The 23,300-nt window shown below is 44.1% G+C and overlaps 1 pseudogene; it reads left to right on the forward strand.

Annotated features, from left to right (window-relative positions):
* LOC121574490 overlaps window positions 1-23,300 on the forward strand; it is a 146,614-nt pseudogene that overhangs the window by 45,312 nt on the left and 78,002 nt on the right.

Consider the following 23,300-nt stretch of genomic DNA (forward strand, 5'->3'; position numbering starts at 1 on the left):
ACTGAAGGAGCATGAGGGGCATGTTAGCCGGGTTCTCCAGAGGCTCCTGGACAATCACCTCTACGTTAAACCTGAGAAGTGTGAATTTCATGTTTCTCAGACTCAGTTTCTCGGGTTTATTGTCACTCCCGGGCACCTAGAGATGGATCCCAAGAAGGTCGAAGCGGTCCGCAGCTGGCCCACACCTGCCACGGTCAAGGAGGTTCAACGGTTCATTGGCTTTTCTAACTTCTATCGGAAGTTCAACAAGAATTTCAGCTCGGTGGTAGCCCCCTTGACGACGCTTACCAAGGGAGGAGGGACCAAGATTCACTGGGGTCCGGAAGCAGCAGGGGCCTTCGAGGATCTCAAGCGCCGCTTCACGTCTGCTCCGATTCTGGTGACTCCTGACCCAGAAAGACCTTTCGTGGGTGGAGGTGGACGCCTCAGAGGTGGGGGTGGGAGCCGTCCTGTCACAGAGGGGTGAGGATGGGGAGATTACACCCTTGTGCCTTCATGTCTCGCCGCCTGTCTGAGGCCGAGCGCAACTACCACGTGGGGGATCTAGAGTTACTTGCAGTAAAACTGGCCTTGGAAGAGTGGCGCCATTGGCTTGAGGGGGCTCAGCACCCGTTCCAGGTTCTCACAGACCACAAGAACCTGGAATATCTCCAACAGGCTAAGCGGATGAACCCTCGGCAAGCACGATGGTCCCTTTTCTTTAATCGATTCCAGTTCCTCCTGTCTTACCGACCTGGCACCAAGAACGTCAAGCCGGATGCCCTGTCTCGAGCCTATTCTCCCGAGGTACAAGAGAAGCCCTTGGCATCGATTATTCCGAGGTCTAGGATCGTCGCACCTCTTCAGTGGGAACTAGAAAGAGGGGTACGAGAAGCCCTTGTCCATGAGCCCGATCCGGGGCGGTGGTCCTGCCGGTCGCCTGTACGTTCCTCTCTCTGTTCGGGCCCGCGTCTTGCAGTGGGGTCATGAGTCGCCCTTGACATGCCATCCAGGCAGTGCTCGCACACTGGAATTCCTCCGACAGCGGTTTTGGTGGCCGTCCATCAGGAAGGACGTGCAGGTCTATGTTGAGGCCTGCCCGGTGTGCAACCAGGGAAAGTCGGCACGCCAGCGACCCCAGGGACTGCTCCATCCCTTACCTATTCCTCGAAGGCCATGGTCACACCTTTCTCTGGACTTTGTTACGGGACTTCCTCCATCCCAGGGCAACACCGTCATCCTAGTGATCGTTGACCGGTTCTCTAAGGCGGCCCGGTTTATTCCCCTGCCCAAGCTGCCCTCGGCTAAGGAGACTGCTGAGCTCCTCATGAACCATGTCTTCCGGATATTTGGCATTCCCCTGGACGTGGTCTCTGACCGAGGTCCCCAATTCTCGTCCCGGTTTTGGGGGCCTTCTGCAGGCTTATTGGGGCCACAGCCAGCCTATCGTCGGGGGTTCCATCCAGAGTCTAATGGCCAAACGGAACGGATTAATCAGGATCTGGAGACCACCCCTGCGGTGTATGGCGGCCAGTAATCCCACGTCTTGGGCCACCTATATCATTTGGGCTGAATATGCCCACAACACCCTCCAGTCTTCAGCCACCGGATTGTCCCCCTTCGAATGCCAGTTCGGTTACAACCCTCCATTATTTCCAGAGGAAGAGGCGCAAGTTGGTGTTCCTTCGGCCCAGCGCTTTGTCCAACGCTGTAGGCGGACCTGGAAGAAGGCCAGGTGTATCCTCCTTCGGACCTCCCAGAGATACCAAAGTCAGGCTAATCGACACCGCCGGACGGCCCCTAGTTTCCGAGCTGGTCAAAGAGTTTGGTTGGCCACTAAGAACCTGCCCCTCCGGGTCGAATCCAGGAAGCTTTCCCAGAGATACATCGGCCCTTTCCGCATTGCTAGAAAGGTTAACCCTGTTTCGTATCGTTTGGTTCTGCCTCGCTCCCTTAGAGTTAACCCCACTTTCCATGTTTCACTCCTTAAACCTGTCTTGTCTTCTCCTTTTGCCCCCCACGCAGACCCCCGCCACCTCCCAGGATCATTGACGGCCAGCCAGCCTACACAGTCCGCCGGATACTGGACTCCCGGAGGGTCCAGAACTCTCTGCAGTATCTGGTGGACTGGGAGGGCTACGGGCCAGAGGAGCGCTCCTGGGTTCCAGCCAGGGACATCCTGGACCCAGGTTTGATCCGAGATTTTCGCACCCTGGGGCCGGGGTGTTCTGGAAGGAACGTCAGGAGTCGTTCCTAGAGGAGGGGGTCCTGTCAGCTTCCTGCCTCCTGTTTGTCTCCGGGCCTCTAGAGGTCATCTGTGTTCCCCTTTGCCTTAGTTCTTCCTCGTGTGTCCTAATTAGTTTGATCCAGGTCACCTGTGCCTTGTTTCCCCTTGTGTATTTTAGCTGTGTGTTTTCCCCTTGTTTCTCACTTGGTTATTGAGTCCTGGCTATGTGTCTCCTGCTTTGTTCCACCGTGTCTTTCCAAGTAAGGTTTTCTAAGTTATCTTTGGTTTGTTTTTCTCCCCTCGTGGAGTTATTTTGTTTTGCCTCCTGTTTTGTTAGTATACCTCTTTCTGAGAAGAACTTTTGTTGGACTATTTTTGAAGTGCTAAGAACTTTTGTTTTTACATTAAATCTACTTGCCTGGAGTATTGCCTTGGGTGTTTCATTTGGGTCCTACTACACCTCCTCTGTGGCTAAGGGGTATTACCCCCAGCTCTCCACATCTGAGACCGGAGTTCAAGCCCAGCTTGTGACAGAAAGAAGAGGAGATACCAGAAGAGAGGACAGGACAGGAGAGGATGAGGGGAAGATAGGAGTGGAAAAGTGAGAGAGGAGTGGCAAATAGGCAGTTGTGTTTGAAGTAGAAAACTCATCGTCAAAGCATCTGTGTCTCCTCCTTTGGTTTTCTATTCCAACAGTTTGAGGATTTCTCACTTTTCCGCACTACACTGGAATTCCCAAAGTTGAAATTCTGAATTGATCCCATGTTTGAATACAGATTAAATTAGTTTTCTAAAGTTTATGAGCACTGTTTGCTCTCTCAGCGAGTGTTTTTATTTAGCCAGAAGCATCTTTATTTGTACCCCCTCAGTACCAGGGGTATTTGGGTCAGGGGTATATCAGAGAAGGGGTCAGGGCAGTATTTTAGTAGTGTTGATGTGTGTGTGTGTGTGTGTGTGTGTGTGTGTGTGTGTGTGTGCGTGCGCATGAGTGCCTGCGTGTGTATGGGTGCGGGTATATCACAAGGAATATGGTGACATTTAAGTGGAGGGGTATCTCAGTCAAGCTGGGGGTATTTTAGTAGGGTCTGGGGGGTATTTCAGGGTGGCTGGCGGGTAGTTCAGTGAGGCAATGGTGGCATTTGGATCTGGGGTATTTAAAAAGACAAGGGGTATTTTAGTTAGTGGGAGATATTTTAACTTTGTAGTGAGCAGAGCCTGGTCTAAATTCCTCCTGGTTCTCAGTCTGTGTGCTCCCTGACCTCCTAGCATGTGTCGCCCTATAACAGCTGTTCTGGGGTCAGCGGGTCACAGAGATGACAGAGGCTCCACACTGCTGTTACAGCTCACTCACTGACCTGGAGTCTGCTTCTGTTTCATCATTGAAATGTCTGATCTAGAATCATAGGGCTAGAAGGATGATATTGATATTAATGTATTGAATAGGTATTGTTAATTTAGTTTGTTTGCTATAAAGTATGATGCGTTATTTTTGTAAATGTAAACTCTGCTTTCTGCTCAGTTGAAACCCAATTCACACTAATAGAAGGTAATTGTGATTGCTTCTATTTCAGTAAGCTGTTTATGTATTCTAGGTCTGCTTATAGCATTGTGTGTCTATAGTTTGCAGAGACAATGGTCGACCTGTTTTCAAGGTGGTTTGTAGTAAGTGCTTTGGTGGAAAATGTAATGCTGCAGTGTATTACTAGGGTGCACCCACTACTTATTACCTACCGATGGTGGAGATGAATTATGCCTAGGTATATAGCATAAGACGGATTCCGTTTTGATGAAGGTTCCTTGATTGAACAGTCAAGATCGTCTTAATGGCTGCTCCTCAACAGTATGAACAGTGAAAATGACAGCTGCTGTGGAATATGAATAAATTGTTATATTGCTCAGTCCCTCCCTGTTTGTTCACCTGAACCTGACCATTGACAACCTTTGTTCACCCCTTTTTTATTGATGATGTCATTCGATTACTCAGTTTTATTTTCTTCACTTGGTGATGACATGTGCAGCCAATGGGCTGTATCGAAATAGGGTCACATGACCCCAAGCAAATTCTGTCGACCAATCATATCACCTGGCTGTCAATTGTTGACAGCTCAGCACAGCTGGGTCGGTATGGTTGCATTGGCTGGTATCTTAGTAACAGGGTCAAAGTAGAATGCTTCGTCGTCTAAGGTACTCCAGTAGTGGTGTATGTCTGGCTTATTTGAATACTGCTTTGACTAGGCTATGTCATTAAACGATCTACTCACCTTACTCAGGTCGGCACTCTGCGAAGTCAATCCCTGTAAACATGTCACTAAACCCTAAGGCTAGCAATGCGTTTGTGATTGCTATTTTTGAGTAGGCTGCTGATAACTGCTTATGCGTTACGTGTTAAATCTGAATGTAAATTCAGAAGCACCTGTTCTAAGTTCTCTCTGTCTCTCTTCCCCTCCAGATTGAGAACATTGATGCCTGCCTCAGTTTCCTGGCAGCCAAAGGAGTCAACATACAGGGCCTGTCTGCAGAAGGTAAACACTCACACTCACCAGTCACACACACCTGCAGAGACTACATTGACTGACTGTAGTGGCTAGAATATTGTGTTGTGAGCTTGTAACTTACTTTCCTGTCTGTATCTCATCTCTCTCTCCTTCTTCCTCCCTCTTCCTCTTCATCTCTCTCTCTCTCTCTCTCTCTCTCTCTCTCTCTCTCTCTCTCTCTCTCCCTGTCTGTTTATTTACCTCTCTACCCTGCTCTCCTTACACAGAGATCCGGAATGGGAATCTGAAGGCCATTCTGGGGCTCTTCTTCAGCCTGTCTCGCTTCAAGCAGCAGCAGGCCCACCGCCAGTACTCCCAGCCACACCTTAACACCCAGCCCCAGAGCCCTCACCCTCCCCTGAGCCAGCAGACCAGCGCCCCTGCCCAGCTCAGCAGCCACCCTGCCCCACCTACGCATGAGACTCCGGACCCCACAGCACAAGCAGCCCAGAAAACAGCACAGGCCGAGATGCAGTCCAGGTAAGCCTGTTGGATCACCGCTACACTGATGCATTTTGGAAGATGTAGTTCATAATACTTTGAATTTTAGATGTCTTCCCTCTTGCTGATGTCATCAATGTTCAATTTATCGTCTCTTTCTTTTTGCCTCTCTCTTTCCAGTTGTCTTAGTTCCAGTCTTCTGGAAATGTAAAATGTTCCATTCTGTCTCTCTCCTGTCCTCCATATCGCTCTCCTTCTCTTTCTTTTTCTCTCTCCTCTAGGGATGGGTCTCAGAGTAAACTGCTCAAGTTTTCCCTTGGTCAGAAAAAGTCCTCTAGGTCAGCTCTTTTTCTATCCCTCTTTCTCTCTCTCTACTTTGTGGTCATGCATCTTCCTCCTACACTCCTCCTCCTCATCTTCTAATTCTCCCCCTTTCCTCACTATTTCCAGAGTAGGTAGAAGTTGCCCATAACAACTGATACAGGGTCAGATCTTTTTCAACATGTAATGGTTATGGTTACTATAGAGGGTTTATTAATATGATCCTAGATCTGTGGTAAGGGCAACTTCTATCTGAAACTACTATTCTACTCTGCATGAGTTTTGAAGAGAGGGGACTCCTGTCTGACTCTGGCATCACGCCTCATTTGACATGTCTGCTTAATGGGGTGTGAGGGACCTTTAGATAACGTGTGTGTGCGTGTGTGCGCGTGCACAAGAATGTGAGAGAGCACGTCTCATGAGAGAGCACGTCTCACTGTGAATACTGGCTTGAATTTGGTTGTGTGTTATGATAACAGATAGGGTAGGTCACTACTACTATCCTACTACTACTGTACTGTGTACTGTGAGATAATGTTTATTCAGGGATGTATCGCACACTTTATCCATTCATCTGGGCCCGTATTCATAAAAGTGTCATAAAGTAGGAGGACAGACCTAGGATTAGTTTAGCCTCTTATATCATTATCAAAAAGAAGGACCTAATCCTAGATTAACACTCCTACTCTGAGACGCTTTATGAATAATGGCCATGAACTTTGTTTTACAAGCATGTCACTGTTTTCTACGCTAAATGACTGCATTAAAATGAAGTGAAATTGAGGATGTGTTGTTGCATGCTGCCTAACCCAACATAGCAGGTGGAAAAATGGGCGGCGCACAATTGGCCCAGCGTCGTCCAGGGTAGGGGAGGGAATGGCCGGCAGGGATGTAGCTCAGTTGATAGAGCATGGCATTTGCAATGCCAGGGTTGTGGGTTCGATTCCCACGGGGGGCCAGTATAAAAAAATAAAAAAATAAAAAATGTATTCACTAACTGTAAGTCGCTCTGGATAAGAGCGTCTGCTAAATGACTAAAATGTAATGTAAATGTAAAAAAAAGATGCCTGAACGGAGTCCCCACATCCATTTATCAGGGGCAACGGAAGTTAGGTTGAAAATACTGTATACCTCAAAACCGGAAACGTCTGCTTTTTGCCAACCCCAGCGGAGAGTGCATGCTGTCCATCCCTGGTAGTGTTTTTGCATTGCACCTGCTCCCTGTACAATTGACCAAAAAAATTATGCAATAGCCCCACCCTCTGGTCAGCATGTGTAACTGCAGGTCAATATTCAGCTGGGCATAAATACAATCAATATCTGGAATGGTGTTTTTCTCTCTCCTTTTCAGATTGTAATGCGTTTCTCCTCCACTGCTTTACCTTTTAATCTTTATTTTTTATATTCTTACTTTCTCGACTTGAATGAAAACTGTCTTGACGTGCAGCCAAGGGGGAGCATAGGTGACATTAGGATAATTTCATGATTACGATTTAATGTGGCCACATCCTGAATGAGAACGGACAGAATACTTTTCATCAGTGAATTGTAAACAGTGTATATCATGAATAGGCTAGCAGTGAAGCCTGTGACTTAATATCTCACTCAGAATTAAATAATGTATTACATTTTGTAGCTCAGTTGGTAGAGCATGGTTCTTGCAATGCCAGAATAGTGGATTCGATTCCTGGGATCACCCGTACGTAAAATGTATGCATTGCAAGTAAGTCGACTTTAAGTCCCTTTAGATAAAAGTGTCTGCTAAATAAAATAAAATAAATATAAATAATATAAATATTGTTTATACACTAAACATTTTGTGTGTTAATTTAAGAACGCTCATGTCACCATAGTCTTTATTGTCGGACATGAATGACTTCCTATAGCCCAGAACATAGTTTAATTCATGAGACAGTTAGTTCACAGGCTAACAGTCTTTCTAATCACCATAATTGAAAGTAAATTGAGCTAGACCTATTCTCCCACTAACAAAAGCCACTGCAGTCCTGATTGGCCATGTTAAGGGATTTTAGATTTTTTTAAAGGTCACTCAATCAGAGTGGCAAGAACGAAATAAGAGTTGTTATGTTCTACACCGTTATTGAACTACCGGTCATAATCTGTTTATCAGACCAATGCCGACAGCCAATTATGTTTATCCACTGATGCTGAATTAGCAGTTTATAGGCTTATGTGAAAGATGGACCCGGCTGGAATAGAGTGTTGAATATTGACTTTGACTCCTGGCTATTGCTACACAAGAGATTAGCTAATAATATGGAGGTACAGATAGGTGGAAAAATATTGGACGTTTAATGAATGTATTGCCTAATCCTTGCTCTTTGTGCCATTGAGTGTAAACGCTCTATTGCTCTCTCTCTCAGACTTCCAGGCCCTAGTGCGAGGGTGTCCACTGCTGGCAGTGACATCGCACCTCGCGGGTCGGTCGGCGCCGCTGGCAACCGGCGCAGTCAGGGCTTCACAGACAAGACCAAACCAGCCACTCACCTGCACAAAGGTATGTCTGTCCTTCACATACACACACACTCACACATCTCGATCGTATTTCGAGTCATGGATCAGGCTTTGAGCGGGCCATATTGCTCAAGGCTGAATTCCAGACACATATATAGTCATAAAGGACCAAATGCCTATACCACCTGTCAAGTCATTAACGCTGACAGACTGTCCTGGTCATGATGTGGATGATGATGTCTGTGAGTATGGCAGCTATCCTAATCAGGCCGTTATAGTGTTGGAGGCCATAGGAGTCACCCTTTCTCAGAATAGACCAGGGCCTATCCACAAAGCTTCTCAGAGTACAGTAGGAGTGCTGATATAGGATCTGTCCATATAATATTATTCATTATGATCTAAAAGGCTAAACTGATTCTAGATCAGCGCTCCCACTCTGAGACGCTTTGTGGATACGTGTCCCTGAGTGCAGACACCCTCTCCCACCCACAATGCATTGCATCAGTGCTGGAGCACTACTGCTATGTGAGTGAGTTGGGCCATGAAATAGAGTATTCATCTTTGTTACCCATATTGAGGGCATAAAAGGTTATTCATTAGACAATGTTGTGAGTCAAACTAGACATGATTTATGGTGCCAGATGCCTATTTGACTGGATGTTCATATGATTTTTCTATCTTGGCAAAGGGAGCTTTGGGATACAGAAATGAACAGTACAAGCTTGGCGCTTCAATACTGTGTATTTCGAGGACAGTCGAAACACTGTGTGTGTTTGTGTGTGCGTGCCTGCCTGTGTGCACACGTTTGTGCGTGTATGGACGTGCCACTGACCTATAGAGAGTGTGTGTGCTGCATGTCTTCTCGTTAAATGACATTGACATGGGTTACAAGGTGAGGTGACAGTGTGTGATTTATAGAGGTGTGTGTGTGTGTGTGTGTGTGTGTGTGTTAGATTTAATGTTGAGCTATAGAGGTTACCATGACCTCTAGTTGGTTGCTAGTATGACCGCTATGCACTGTGCTCTGTCTAACCTCACAGGTGCTTGCTTATAGCAGGACACTGTGAATTACCTATGACTAGGGCTATGGCGATCATGATATTTTGTCTGCCGGTTACTGTCATGCAAAAGACTGCCCGTCTCACAGTAATTTACCTTTAATTAACATAAACACGTTTAGCATCTCCAGGCCTCCACGCTTGATATCATATGATGTGCCCTGAATCAATTTCCTAAATCAATTACCATTGGATGGCCTGCATCTTGTTGGTGTGTAGTCACACAAATCAAAATTCAATCAAAATCGTTATCCAGGACACACTTTCTGGGGTGAGAGAAGAATGGCATTATTCCTACAGAAAAAAACATGGTTAAAATGATACTCAGCTGAGTTCGTTTTTATTCGTTTGACCCTGTGTAAACCTTACTATCACAAGGCCTCTAGTCTCCTCATGTTGCTTTGAACTCACATTGTACTTTCTCTATAGCCCAGAGGCTGTTAATTATATTTCTATGGCTATTACAGTGTGACTGGTGTCTGTCTACTGTTACTGTATTCAGGTAGACTGACACTCTGTTTACTGTATTGAGTTAATACGGCTCTATTTTCTGATTGTGTTTAGCCAGGGTGAAGCTGTTTGACTGTGTATTTAGTTAGAGGTTTTATATAGCTTCTCTGCACTGCTGTCACCACTCAGCTGGTTTACTGGGTGGTTTATAGACTCACTGTGTTTGTTTTTCACAGTCTAAACTCATTACCCTGTATTAGACTGTATGAAAGAGGGGGGGAGAGGGAGAGCGATGGAGGGGAGAGAGAGAGAGAGATGGAGAGAAAGAGAAGGTGATGAAAGAGAGAGAGATGTGAAGGGTGCAGAGGGACAGACAGCACGTAGGAGGGGAGGAGGGTTTGGAATCATCGCCCCCTAACCCCCTGCCTTCGCTGTTGAGTCGCTGCCAAATCCCCCCCCCCCTCACCCAACTCACAACTCCTGCACAACAAGTTCCACTCAGACTGCACTCTGTGGAACGTCTGTCAGAGTTTGGGGCTGCTTCTCCCCTCAGCTTCTTTTGGTCTCTACTCTACTGGGACAGTGATACAGCAGCACTCATGAGGTTTGTCATCTGTCTTTTAATACACCATTTTACTTAGTAAGCTTTACTGTACCAATTTAGCAACAAGTTAATGAGCGGGAACATTCAGTGATTTACTACCTTGAAATAAAATGCTGAAGATGCTAAGGCTCAGTTAAAACTGCCGGTTCTATTGTCTGGCCTGAACTGTTCTGTGTCAATGTGCTGACAGTAGAATGTAAAACGTGTCACTGGAACCATCCTGTTTTTTTCAGTAGCGAGACATGAGCATACAGTTGGCCTTCCTCTTATGCTTTACATTAACACAAGGTGACAGCAGCAATGTATTGAGAGAGAGAGAGAGAGAGAGAGAGAGAGAGAGAGAGAGAGAGAGAGAGAGAGAGAGAGAGAGAGAGAGAGAGAGAGAGAGAGAGAGAGAGAGAGAGAGAGAGAGAGAGAGAGAGAGAGAGAGAGAGAGAGAGAGAGAGAGAGAGAGAGAGAGAGAGAGAGAGAGAGAGAGAGAGAGAGAGAGAGAGAGAGAGAGAGAGAGAGAGATGTGAAAGACAAGCGAAGGGCAACTGGTGAAGAACAAACACCATTGTAAATCCAACCCATATTTCTGTTTATTTATTTTCCCTTTTGTACTTTAACTATTCATCGTTACAACACTGTATATAGCCATAATATGACATTTTAGTTGTCTTTATTCCTTTGGAACTTTTGTGAGTGTAATGTTTACTGTTAAGTTTTTATTGTTTATTTCACTTTTGTTTATGATCTATTTCACTTGCTTTGGCAATGTAAACATATGTTTCCCATGCCAATAAAAACCATTGAATTGAATTGAGAGAGAGTGTGTGTATGTGCGTTCTATGCAAATGTCTGTGTGGGTGCTTACTCTTGTGTGTGTGTGTGCGTGGCGTGCATGCGTGTGTGTAAGTGTGTGGACAGTGCAGACATTGCTGAATGAATGGCCAGATGATGAGCTGTAGCCTCTCTGTTTGAGTGTATTCATGTGGAGGAACTTTAAAAGTTTCACACAAAACAAAGACTGGCTGTCCCACTCACTCACAAGGGCACAATGAGTGAGGTGTGTGTGTGTGTGTGTGTGTGTGGTGTGTGTGTGTGTGTGTGTGTGTGTGTGTGTGTGTGTGTGTGCATGCACACGTCTGTTATCTGAACTTGGGGATATACGTAAGCAGTTTAAACAGATTACATATTGTACTCCTTAATAGAAGTAGACTATATTAAATTAGATTAAACTGAGTAATTGAATATATAAGCAAAAAACAACAAGTAACTTTTAGTGGTCTATATTTATTTATAGGGTATTTCTGGCGAGACATCTGTGTATAGCTAAAACATGATTGCTCTCTGGGCATTCCTGGAAATATGTCTAAGCTATTTCTATAAGTATCATACAGTTACTGTACTGTATGTTTTTCTTTTTTTTTTTTTTTTCTTGGGGGGGAATGGATCAGCTTAATATTGCAGATAGATTGTATCTTCTATTAATGTAATTGTCTGCATCACTTCCAATCCCCCATGTTTTTTATATATATATTCCCCTTTATTACTTTTCAACCCCACCATCCTTTCCCTACTTGGAGTAAATTAGTGAACAACAATGCCCAGGCCTCTACTTCCGGTCTATACTTACTATCTACACCAGGGTTCTTCAATTCCGGTCCTGGAGGGCCGAAACACCTCTGTTTTTCATCCTCTCCTTCTAATCAGGGGCTAATTCAGACCTGGGACACCAGGTGAGTGCAATTAACTACCAGGTAGAAATAAAAAACAGAAGTGTTTCGGCCCTCCAGGACCGGAATTGAAGAACCCTGATCTACACCTTATGGACAGAGTTAATTTTACAATAATTATATTATATATATATATATATATATATATATTATTTATTTTTTGCTCCTGAACTTCTTCTACTCTCAACCTCTCCGATCATTTTCATGATGTCCATCCGGTTTGCTTCTATATGCCATATCTTTCTAACTGTGCTCTTTCCCAAAAGCTCCCAACATACAACCTATATACTTATTATGGACACAGTATGCTTACATTATTAGCTATCTTTGTTATTATTTGTTGTTATTTGTTATTAGTCCCATCCTTCAACTCTATTCAATACCTCCCATCTATCTCTTAACACCATCCATATAGGATTTCTATTTGCCATATATATTTCAACCGTACTGTGATGTTTTACAAAAGTTCTGAACCTTTCTATTCTCATTGCTTCTACAGATTGTGAATTAAAAATAAACATTTTTTGCTAAAAGTATTATTATATTATTGATTGATTGACTATGACTTTTCAGATCACCCAGTAATGCTATCTGCAAGGTTAGTTCCAGGTAAATATTGCAATCCTTTAGCCATTCCTGGACCTGTGTCCAAAAAACAAGCTACAAATGGACAGAACCAAAACAAATGATCTAATGATTCTGTCTCTTCACAGCAAAATCTGCAGAGCTGGGAAGATTGTATCCCCCATATAAATAACATTATATTGGTAGCAAGAATTTTATATAATAATTTAAATTGAAAGATTCTAATTTTTGAATCCGGTGTCGTTTTGCGTGTCAGTTCATAAACACTATGCCATGGGATCGGTACGTCAAAGATCTCTTCCCAACTATTTTGCAATCTATATGGGACGGCTGTCAATCCTTTGGTCCTTAAGTGAAACTGATATACTTTTTTATTTATCACTGTTTTCCTTAACCAATTATGTTCTTTAATGCAAGGCCGACAGACAAGTTCCTTACTTTCTCCCCCTTCCACTTTCCTCTTCCACTTTTGCGGTAAGGCTGCAATTATTTGGTTGTAATTTTGGGTAGAGCAGACATTTCCATATGTTTTTGTTAGCTGCATGTGCGACATAACTCCACCAGTCCTACCGATGATATCATTTACGAAGATTATACCTTTTTTAAACATTCTGTCAAAAAATAAAGGTTTTTTGTCAATTAGTATATTTGAATTTAACCACAATATTTGTTGCATTATTTGTTCTGTCGTTTCTGGAGGATTAAATTGAAATTGCAACCAACTTGCTATGGCTTGTTTTAGAAATAGTGACATTTGGGAGATTATTTCCTTTTCAAATAACTGAAAGTGAGAGGTTGTAATCTGAAAAAAGGGAAAAAGGCCTTTTTTGAACATTGGGTGAGACAATCTTACTAATTTGCTTGAGAACCAGTTCGGATTTAAGTATAACTTTTGGATGACTGAAGATTTTAGTGATAGGTCTAATGCTTTAATATTTAATAATTTCTGTCCTCCGAATTCATATTCATTATATAAATATGCTCTTTTAATTTTGTCTGGCTTGCCGTTCCAAATAAAATTGAATATTTTTTTCTCATATAATTTAAAAAACTGTTTGCTAGGCGTAGGCAAGACCATAAGCAAATAGGTAAACTGGGATAATACTAAAGAGTTAATCAGGGTGATTTTTCCACAAATTGACAGGTATTTTCCTTTCCATGGTAGTAAGATCTTATCTATTTTTGCTAACTTTCTATTAAAATTTATTGAAGTGAGATCATTTATTTCCTTTGGGATATGTATTCCGAGTATATCCACATCACCATCAGACCATTTTATTGGTAAACTACATGGTAATGTAAAAATTGTATTTTTTAGTGATCCAATACGTAATATAGTACATTTGTCATAATTTGGTTTTAGTCCAGAGAGGTTAGAAAATGTATCTAGATCCTCTATGAGGCTGTGGAGGGATTCTAGTTGTGGATCTAAAAGAAAACATGAATCATCTGCGTACAATGACACCTTTGTTTTTAAGCCCTGTATTTCTAATCCTCTGATATTATTATTGGATCTGATTTTAATAGCTAACATCTCGATGGCCACAATAAATAGATATGCCGATAGTGGACAACCTTGTTTCACTCCTCTTGACAGTTTAAAACTTTCTGAGAAATAGCCATTATTTATTATTTTACACCTAGGGTTACTATACATGATTTTGACCCATTTTATAAGAGATTCTCCAAAATGGAAATGCTCCAGGCATTTATATATAAACCCCAGTCGAACTTTATCAAATGCCTTTTCGAAGTCTGCTATGAATAGCAGGCCTGGTTTCCCATATTTTCCATAGTGTTCTATTGTTTCCAATACTTGCCTTATATTATCTCCAATGTATCTTCCATGTAAAAAACCTGTCTGATTAGAATGAATAATATCCGACAATACCTTTTTAATTATATGCGCTATACATTTTGCTAGGATTTTTGCATCACAACACTGAAGTGTAAGGGGCCTCCAATTTTGTAAATGGACTGGATCTTTATATTTTCCACTTGTATCCTGTTTCAGTAATAATGAGATCAGACCTTCTTCTTGAGTGTCAGATAATCTACCATTTACATAGGAGTGGTTAAAACATGCTAATAACGGTCCTCTTAGTATATCAAAAAAGGTTTGGTATACCTCGACTGGTATGCCATCCAACCCTGGAGTTTTCCCGGACTTAAAGTCTTTAATTGCATCCAGAAGTTCCTCCTCTGTAATTTCACCTTCACATGAGTCTTTCTGTGTGGCTGTTAATTTGACATTATCAATAGAAAAAAAATCTCTACAATTAGCTTCAGTTAGAGGAGATGGAGGCGACTGAAAAGAAAACATATGCTTAAAGTACTTTGTTTCTTCCTTCAAAATATCATTTGGTGAATTATGGGTGTCTCCGTCAATTGTAACCAGTTTCATTAAGTTATTTTTGGTAGCATTCCTATGTTGAAGATTAAAAAAAGAATTTTGTGCATTTTTCCCCATATTCCATCCAGTTTGCTTTATTTTTATAATATATTACACTTGATCTTTCTTGAATAAGTTTCTCCATTTCTTTTTGTTTTTCCTCTAATTTATTCTGAGCCTCTATGTTACAGTTTTTATTGCCATCTATCTGTTCTGTTAGACTTTCTATTTCCTTTCTTAGTATAAACTCTTTTGACCTAAATTGCTTTTGTTTTCGAGATGAGTACTGAATTGCATGGCCTCTAAAGGCACATTTAAAGGTGTCCCATACAATAAGGGGATTCGCTGTACCTATGTTATGTTGGAAAAAATCAGTTATAAATTCCTTTGTTCTAATTATAAATAAATTATCATCCAATAGGCTTTGATTAAATTTCCAATATCCTCGCCCACGTGGAAATTCAGTAAGAGTAATGTATATGCCTATTATATGATGGTCCGACCGCATTCTGTCCCCTATCAACACTTTTTTTACTTTTGGTGCCAACGAGAATGAGATAAGAAAGAAGTCAAGACGACTAGCTTGATTCAGTCTCCGCCATGTATATCTCACTAGATCAGTATATTTAAGCCTCCATATATCTACTAGTTCTAATGTATCCATGACATTCACAATTTCATTTCTACTAGTTCTAATGTATCCATGACATTCACAATTTCCTTAAGAACTGTATGTTGCTAAAAAGGCTCTTCCTGAATCTGGACACATTCATAATCATATGTTTAGGCTGAGTGTCATTCTAAACTGTATACAGTGTCTGTAAGTATGATACTGCTCTTTCCCCCCAGACTCAGTCATGGTTTTATCTTTAGGCTTTAAGTCTATCTCTATATGTTTCTATAGGCAGGGAATGCCCAGGTCAGTACTGACTGACGGGTGATCTAAATTACAGTCTTTTGACCGTGAAAGCGGTCGAGAGGGCTAAACAGTGTCAGCCGACGCTAGCCCCTCTAATGCATTTAAGCTTGTTTTTGTGTGTGGTTGCGTTGCGGTCTCGACCGTGTTTGCCTCCCGGTTTAGTTAAGCCATTACACGCTGGGGGAAACCATGGGCCTTTTGAAGTGGCTGTGTTGAACAAACACGTCTCTGACACATGCATGCGCCCCAACACATGCACGCACGTACACACACGCACACACACGTTGAGGACGTTTGTATTGTACACTTGGTACTGGCACATATAGACAGTAACACAGACACAGTGGAACACACACACAGGCGTGATTATCCGTGAAAAGGGCTCTATGTCCACTGTGCCTGGCGGATATCCCAGAAGCCTGTGATGTTATCAGGACAGAGGGCAGCTCAGGGTAGGACCCAACCCCAGAGAGAGAAAGTTGATAGAGAGAAAGGGGAAAAGGCAGAGAGTCAAATAGAGGGGGACCGAGAGATTATAGAAAGACAGAGACAGTACACTACATGGCCAAAAGTAGAACATCTCTGCTCGTCGAACATCTCATTCCAAAATCATGGGCATTAATATGGAGTTGGTCCCCCCTTTGCTGCTATAACAGCCACTCTTCAGGGAAGGTTTTCCACTAAATGTTGGAACATTGCTGCGGGGACTTGCTTCCATGAGAATTAGTGGCTGAATGGAAGCAAGTCCCCGCAGCAATGTTCCAACATTTAGTGGAAAACCTTCCCTGAAGAGTGGCTGTTATAGCAGCAAATCGGGGACCAACTCCATATTAATGGCCACACCTGTCTATATAAGGTCCCACAGTTGACAGTGCATGTCAGAGCAAAAACCAAGCCATTAGGTCGAAGGAATTGTCTGTACAGTCGTGGTCAAAAGTTTTGAGAATGACACAAATATTAATTTTCACAAAGTCTGCTGCCTCAGTTTTTATGATGGCAATTTGCATATACTCCAGAATGTTATGAAGAATGATCAGATAAATTGCAATTAATTTCAAAGTCCCTCTTTGCCATGAAAATGAACTTAATCCCCAAAAAACATTTCCACTGCATTTCAGCCCTGCCACGCGTGCCGTTATCATTGCTTTGCACAAAAAGGGCTTCACAGGCAAGGATATTGCTGCTAGTAAGATTGCACCTAAATCAACCATTTATCGGATCATCAAGAACTTCAAGGAGAGAGGTTCAATTGTTGTGAAGAAGGCTTCAGGGCGCCCAAGAAAGTCCAGCAAGCGCCAGGACCGTCTCCTAAAGTTGATTCAGCTGCGGGATCGGGGCATCACCAGTGCAGAGCTTGCTCAGGAATGGCAGCAGGCAGGTGTGAGTGCATCTGCACGCACAGTGAGGCGAAGACTTTTGGAGGATGGCCTGGTGTCAAGAAGGGCAGTGAGGAAGCCACTTCTCTCCAGGAAAAACATCAGGGACAGACTGATATTCTGCAAAAGGTACAGGGATTGGACTGCTGAGGACTGGGGTAAAGTCATTTTCTCTGATGAATCCCCTTTCCGATTGTTTGGGGCATCTGGAAAAAAGCTTGTCCGGAGAAGACAAGGTGAGCGCTACCATCAGTCCTGTGTCATGCCAACAGTAAAGCATCCTGAGACCATTCGTGTGAGGGGTTGCTTCTCAGCCAAGGAAGTGGGCTCACTCACAATTTTGCCTAAGAACACAGCCATGAATAAAGAATGGTACCAACACATCCTCCGAGAGCAACTTCTCCCGACCATCCAAGAACAGTTTGGTGACGGACAATGCCTTTTCCAGCATGATGGAGCATCTTGCCATAAGGCAAAAGGGATAACTAAGTGGCTCTGGGAACAAAACATCGACATTTTGGGTCCATGGCCAGGAAACTCCGCAGACCTTAATCCCATTGAGAACTTGTGGTCAATCCTCGAGGCGCCTGGACAAACAAAACCCCACAAATTCTGACAAGCTCCAAGCATTGATTACGCAAGAATGGGCTGCCATCAGTCAGGATGTGGCCCAGAAGTTAATTGAAAGCATGCCAGGGTGGATTGCAGAGGTCTTGAAAAAGAAGGGTCAACACTGCAAATCTTGACTCTTTGCATAAACTTAATGTAATTTTCAATAAAAGCCTTTGACACTTATGGAATGTTTGTAATTATACTTCAGTATACCATAGTAACATCTGACAAAAATATCTATAAACACTGAAGCAGCAAACTTTGTGAAGACCAATACTTTTGACCACGACTGTAGAGCTCCGAGACAGGATTGTGTCGAGGCACAGATTTGGGGAACGGTACCAAAACATTTCTGCAGCATTGAAGGTCCCCAAGAACACAGTGGCCTCCATCATTCTTAAATGGAATAATTTTGGAACCACCAAGACTCTTTCTAGGGCTGGCCGCCCAGACAAACTGAGCAATCGGGTGGGAAGTGCCTTGGTCAGGGATGTGACCAAGAACCCAATGGTCACTCTGACAGAGCTCCAAAGTTCCTCTGTGGAGATGGGAGAACCTTCCAGAAGGACAACAATCACTGCAGCACTCCACCAATCAGGCCTTTATGGTAGAGTGGCCAGACGGAAGCCACTCCTCAGTAAAAGGCACATGACAGCCCGCTTGGAGTTGGCCAAAAGGCACTTAAAGGACTCTCAGACCATGAGAAACAAGATTCTCTGGTCTGATGAAACCAAGATTGAACTATTTGGCCTGAATGCCAAGCGTCACGTCTGGAGGAAACCTGGCACCATCCCTACAGTGAAGCATGGTGGTGGCAGCATCATGCTGTGGGGATGTTTTACAGGGGCAGGGACTGTGAGACTGGTCAGGATTGAGGGAAAGATGAACGGAGCAAAGTACAGAGAGATTATTGATGAAAACCTGCTCCAGAGTGCTCAGGACCTCAGACTGGGGCCAAGGTTCACTTCCAACAGGACAGCGACCCTAAGCACACAGCCAAGACAACGCAGGAGTGGGTTCGGGACAAGTCTCTGGATGTCCTTGAGTGGCCCAGCCAGAGCCCGGACTTGAACCCGATCGAACATCTCTGGAGAGACCTGAAAATAGCTGTGTAGCGACGCTCTCCATCCAACATGACAGAGCTTGAGAGGATCTGCGGAGAAGAATGGGAGAAACTCCCCAAATACAAGTGTGCCAAGCTTGTAGCGTCATACCCAAGAAGACTCAAGGCTGTAATCGCTGCCAAAAGTGCTTCAACAAAGTACTGAGTAAAGGGTCTGAATACTTATTTAAATGTGATATTTAAGTTTCTTATTTTAAACACATTTGTAAAAATATCTAAAAACCAGTTTTTGCTTTGTCGTTATGGGGTATTGTGTGTAGATTGATGAGGGGAAAAAACAATTTAATCAATTTTAGAATAAGGTTGTAATGTAACAAAATGTGGAAAAAGTCAAGGGGTCTGAATACTTTCTGAATGCACTGTAGATTAGATTTTGGATAAAACATTGTTCAACACAGGTTTTTTTACTAGAGTAGGTGAGAGTGTCTCTGTCTGTGTGTGTGTGTGTGTGTGTGTGTGTGTGTGTGTGTGTGTGTGTGTGTGTGTGTGTGTGTGTGTGTGTGTGTGTGTGTGTGTGAGAGACAGAGTTGGGTTATGGCAGGAAGTTCACTGGTGGTCTGTGGTTAAGTCCTGAGGGCCTCTGTCAGACAGATTTCAGACTACTAATTGACTGCACTAATTGAGTAGTTAAGATTTAAACATTAAAACATGTGTCCTGTTTAAACTACTAGAATACACAAGTCATATAGAGTCACAAAGGTGTGTGTGTGTGTGTTGGTGGAATTCTGTTTTTGTCCCAAGGTAGTGAACTTTGTCACAGTGATCTTAGTCAGGTCAGGAGGTCTATGACCTATTATGAGTGTGATGTCAGCAGTCCATGTGTTTGTGATATTGGACAAGACGAAAGTTCATTGTGTGGCAATCTTTAGGTGAGAGCGAGGGAGAAAGAATGCTGGTCAGTGGCTCAGGTGTGAGTGTTTATGTGTATTGATACATCATGTGTGTCTCTAAAACAGGCAAACAAGTCAATTGTGTGATAAAAAGGAAGGGGATTCATTTCAATACAACTTTATTGACAACCATGGGGCAAGGGGTTCATAGCAAGTTCACCTCTGACCCAGGATGTGAAATGTGGATCTCCTTTTCATTAAAACTAGAGCATTTTAGGTGGTAATCTGGTTCTGGGTCATCCCCAGACATGCTCTGTGTTTTTCTTGTGTCCAGTGTCCAAGCCAACACAATGTCCACTTCTGAACCAAAACCCCAGCTGGTTTCACCCCCTATTCTCCCTCTGGGGCACAGACCGTTCTGTTGGCATGATGTAAGCTTCTCAAAGTTCCCCTTTTCCCACATCCCAGCCTCAGTGAGTCTGAATCCCTCTCTCTTTCTCATTCTCTGTCTCTCATTCTCTCTCTCATTCTCTCTCTCCTCTACCTCCTCTGTAATTACTGCTGGTCCTCCTCTCGCTCTCATTCAGGCCCTCCTCCAATAGGAAGCCAGCTATTAGCAACCTGACCCACTTTCTGCTGGCTAACTGCTAGCATGGCTAATTGGGCCCTAATCACTTCCTAATGTGCACATTGTTTCAATGCTCGCTCGCTAAATACTGAACTGGGGGGAAACGACAGGGGCATGAAAAGCAATTAGGGCATGAAAGGTGCTTAAAAAACAGGAATAGATGTGGTGAAAATGGGATGTGGCATAAAGATGTGGAGTGTTTAATATTCCTAGTAAATACTTCCTTAACGAGGCCCAAATGTGTGAATATTAAAATAGAGTCGTTTAAGGAGTTACCATGATAAAGTCAAGTGTTTAGAGTCACGCTAATGCGGTATACTGAAAAAAGGGTTGCATACTGCACTGTAAGAAGAGATGCTACACTCTTTAGAAAAAAGGGTTCCAAAAGGGTTATTCGGCTGTCCCCATAGGATAACCCTTTTTGATTCCAGGGGGAACCCTTATTGGTTCCAGGTAGAACCCTTTTGGGTTCCATGTAGAATCCTCTGTAGAAAGCGTTCTACTTGGAACCGAAAAGGGTTCTACCTGCGACCAAAAAGGGTTCTCCTATGGGGACAGCCAAAGAACCCTTTAAGTTTCTAGATAGCACCTTTTTTTCTAATAGTGTATTGAAAGGAATTTCAACGGCTTCAGTTTGAGATCATTACTTAATTGACAGTGTTTGTGAAAGTATTTGGAAGTGCAGCAGGACAGTAGCTTCTGTTTTGCTGTGTCCATGTGCTGTACTGGCTGGCTAATGGGTTGGGCATGGGAGTGGCCACAAGGGCAGTTTGGCAGTTTGGCTTTGAATATTCAAAGTAAGGCTAGCAGTAAGTAGTCACTGGGAGTCTCTATAGGCACACAATAACTACACTCTATTCTTGTACTGTACAGTATTAGCCTCTTGAGGAAGAATATATTAGCTAGTTCTGTATCAATGTGGGTTTTGGATTTGATTGTGACTGTTATTGTTAAGTCAAACATTATTGATTTAGAGGGGTAACAAAATATAAACTTTAAAAAAGTGCTTTGTGTTGGTTTTTGTGTGCTCTGTAACAGTGAAACAGATGTGTCTTATGTAAAACCTTCATTTAGACAAAATTGTCAAATTAATGAAAATATTTGTGTTTTAGCTAGCTCATTTCCACAGTAGTTCAGAATACAGACTTGGAATGGAGCAAGTCTTTGTCTGTGAATTGGAAGATAATGACCAGAATCGGTCCATATAAGTCCAAACCTCCCAAGGGTGTCAGTGGCAGTGTTGTATCTCAGCTCAAATTCCTTGGCCAACTTTAAAGCGCTTTCCCTCATTGTTTTTATAAACTGTTTATGATTGGCACTCTCATAGTTAGTGTCCAAGGTTTCTAATAGTTAGCCGAGTGTCGTGGGTTCGCTAGCGTTTAAGTAATGACATGTTTAGACTGTGTCAACACAGGCTAATTCGAGCGTTCCACAGTGCAGGACCTTATATGGACAGTTAGTGTGGGGTCTATGAGGATTGCTCTATCTAACAATCTCTTATTTCTCTCCTTTCCCCTCTCCTTATCCTCTCTCCGACTCCTGCTTTCCCCCTTATCTTCCTCCTCTTCTTCTTCTTCACTCCTCTCATCTCCTAATCCCCTCTCACTCCTGTTCTCCTCCCCTCTCTGTTATCCTCTTCTCACTTCCTCCTCTCATCCTTTTCTTCATCCCTTCCACCTCTTCATCCTGTCCTTTTCCTCTTCCTCCTCTTCCTCACAGAACCCTCAGAGGGTATGACTTCACAGACTCCGGTAATGAATGAGCATGCTCCGTCGTCCCCAGTGACCATCAGCACTTCCGCCAACAGCGTCTCTACCTCGGCTCCCGTCCCTCCATCCTCCTGCTCTTCCACCTCTTCCTCGGCCATCCCCCACCCCAACTCCAGCAGCAAGCCCTGGAGGAGTAAATCTGGGAGCTCCAAGCACACCTCCTCCTCAGCCATGCTCTCTGTCAAGCAGGAGAAGGATACCTCCTCTAAGGCCTCCTCGTCCACCGAGCAACCCCCTAAAGTTATCCAACAGAAGTCTATGCTGGAGAAGTTCAAGCTGTTTAACAGTAAAGGTGGATCTAAGTCCTCGTCCTCCAGCACTCAGGGGGCTCAGGCGGACAGCGGTGCCCCCGCCCGGCAGCTCGGGGCTGGTGGAGTGGAGAGGGCAGAGGCAGGGTCCAACACCGACTCCCTGGAGGAGGCGGAGGGGAACGCCCGGCCCGGCGTCAACGGGACCGGTAATGGGATGACCCACAGTGGTGCCTCAACCCATGTCCCTACCATCGCCACAACAACCAGCAGCCCCAAGATCGCACTGAGGGGAATCGCTCAGCGCACGTTCAGCAGAGCTCTGACTGCTAAAAAGAGCTCAGTGAAAGGACTGGAGAAGGAGAAAGAGAAGGATAGGGGGAAGGAGAAAGAGAAAGAGAAGGAAAGAGGGAAAGAGGTGGGGAAGCACATCACCACCGAGAGGATGGAACTCAGGGGGGAGGAGCCTAAGGAGGAAGCGACTACCACTGTCGCCATGGAAACGGAACCCTCCTCCAATAAGAGAACTTCTAAAATCGCCAGTTTCATACCCAAAGGGAGCAAAGTGGCCAAGAAGGAGAGTTCTGTCCCTGCACACAGCGGCATACCAAAGCCAGGGGGTAAAACCTCAGGGCTAGGGGGGAAGGCCCCCTCGGCAGGGGGGAAGGAGGGCGGGGAGCGTCCCCGGAGCATGCGGTTGGGGGGGGGTCTGGTCCTGCACCGCGGACACCTTGACAGAGACAGGGACAGCAGACACTCTAGCTCTACCTCTAGTCTGGCTTCTACAGAGGGCAAGGCCTCACAACAGGGCCACAGTGCCGCCCCGGTGGTGGAAGGTGGTAGTGGTGGCGCTACACAGAGCACAGCCTGCAACACAGTCAGCGTCCAGCTACCTCAGCCCCAGCAGCACCACAGCCACCCCAACACAGCCACCGTAGCACCCTTCATGTACAGGTGAGTAATACACATACTTTGGACTGATAAAACTGTAAACTGTAACATTTGTCATGA

This window comes from Coregonus clupeaformis, unplaced genomic scaffold (genome assembly GCF_020615455.1).
Source record: "Coregonus clupeaformis isolate EN_2021a unplaced genomic scaffold, ASM2061545v1 scaf0091, whole genome shotgun sequence".
In the NCBI taxonomy this organism is placed as follows: Eukaryota; Metazoa; Chordata; class Actinopteri; order Salmoniformes; family Salmonidae; genus Coregonus; species Coregonus clupeaformis.